Source organism: Numida meleagris, chromosome Z, assembly GCF_002078875.1.
Source record: "Numida meleagris isolate 19003 breed g44 Domestic line chromosome Z, NumMel1.0, whole genome shotgun sequence".
NCBI lineage: Eukaryota > Metazoa > Chordata > Aves > Galliformes > Numididae > Numida > Numida meleagris.
Genome location: NC_034438.1, coordinates 55,781,076 through 55,783,292, shown reverse-complemented (window position 1 = coordinate 55,783,292; position 2,217 = coordinate 55,781,076).

Sequence of the window (2,217 nt, the reverse complement as noted above, 5' to 3'; positions counted from 1 at the left end):
TCCATGCCAACTTTAATGGGATCTGCTCTGCTCAGCAGAGGACAGGTTTTGGTGAAAGGCTCTCACCTGATTCTCTTCTCATTTGTAGAAGTAAACACTGTGTAGTTCTCTTGAAGCATTATTGAAACAACAAAGCATTAAGCACTACAAAGAGGACAGGAGTACTAAGTACTTGATTTACTGCCCTTACTGATAAAAAAACATTTTAGAATCGGTAGACAGAAATCTTTTCTCATGCATAAAAGGTATTGTTTGTTGTAATAGACTATGAATGGGAAAGTAACCCATTTTTGATCACACTGACATAAAAAAAGCCTTAATTCATATCAGTTCTTTTTAAAAAAGTACTGTAATATAGGCGCTGTTCCAAAAGTAATGTCTCCTGTTTTATGATGTTGTCCCACAACATCAGAGGTGGATGTTGGTGGTATGGTAGTAGAGGCTGAACCTTCCCACCAAGATCCTGTTACACGTTGTTGCTGTGTGACAGACGGCAGCAGAGGGGCAGTCTGACAAAATGGCATCTGACATGGATACGTGGATGAAGCAAAGGTTTTTCGCTGAATTCCTCCATGCAGAAAAAAGGTACCTTCTGACATTCATCAATGCTTGGTGAACATTGGTGGAGAACAAACAATGGATGTGAGCACAGAGAGGCAGTGGGTAGTGCATTTCAGCAGTGGTAATGGCAACATGAAAGACAAGTCACATTCTGGATGGCCATGCACAGCTCTCACACCATGAAATGAAGAGTATCTTAATCAACTTATCCAGTCAAATCAGCATAGAGTATGTTGAAATATAGTGTTTTATAGCTGAGAACTTGCTCCACCAGTGTTACTGTGCTCTTTGTATCTGTAGAAGTTTCCATGGAAATAAATAGGAGGCATTACTTTTGGAGTGACCTACATACAAATACGATAGTTGCTAAGTTATTTATATGCTGGCTGCAAATGAAAGCTCTGATCCGTTTCCGTAAGTACATCTGCAAACACTAAGAATCTGTTCACCTTCCAGCATTCTGGCAGATTCAGATAGTTGCTCAACTGGTTCAAAAAGTTCAAAGGCATCTGAACAATTCTTTCAGGCTTTGTGCCAAAAATTGCTTCAACATCTTGCCGAGATGACTTATTTCTGAAAATATGCATTTAGCTAGACAATGGTTAACCCAGAAAATATCCTCTCCAAAGTTCTTCTGGGCTAGAGACCAAAGAAAGAAAAACCTGTTGCTTTTTCCCTGCCTTTCTTTTCATATCAAGCTTTTTTTCTTAACTGGAATTTTCACTAAAGATGTTACAAAAACAAAACAAAACAAAAAAACCTCTTCTGTTGCATGTTAATATCTAAGAACATTATGGCAGAGAAATACGGTGCATAGAAACAAGCTAGAGGGAATAATTAAGTCATTTATATTTTTATTTAGGGTGCAGGATAAAATTTATGCTTCACTTTTAATCTGTTGCCAACCCTCAGTAAAATAACTAGTAAAGTAACTTATAAAACTAGTGAATTTACTTTATTTATTTACTATCTTTAAACTCTGTGACAGAAAACTCAGCATCTTTCCATCTCCCCCAATAATTTTTGCAGATACCCGGCTAAGCAGAAAGATTGAAAAATCCACAAATTATTACAAATTTATATTGAAAAAATGTGAGTGCCGTTGATGTAAAGGCAGTGCTGATGAGAAGGTGACATGGACCTAACTGATGTCCTTTATAAAGGGAAAAAGGAAAACACTGGGCTGTGTTCAGGTAGGAAAGCAACAATTGAACCTGCCTCTCAGAACAATGAACACAAACTGCCATTTTAAATGTTAGCCAGAAGAATTCCAGCCAGCTTTGTGACATTTTGTATCATTATTTTGTCTACTCTACACTCTGACTTTCCAGCCACTGTAGTTTACTGCACAGCACTCCAAGCCACAAAGCATTGTTGCCCACAGTTGCACACTGGGGGAAAAATAAAAGAAGAAATTGCTAAATTATGTTAATTCCAGCACAGCGTGTGCCTTCCTTCTCTACATTAGATGCCTTCTGTGTGTCAGCATCTTTTAGTTCAGCAGAAAGTAAGTAACAGATTTATATAACGTATTTACTACAGATAGTAGCACTTGTTGGTCTCCAACAAGCACAGACAGAAGGGAAGGGAAGGGAAGGGAAAGGAAGGGAAGGGAAAGGAAGGGAAGGGAAGGGAAGGGAAGGGAAGGGAAGGGAA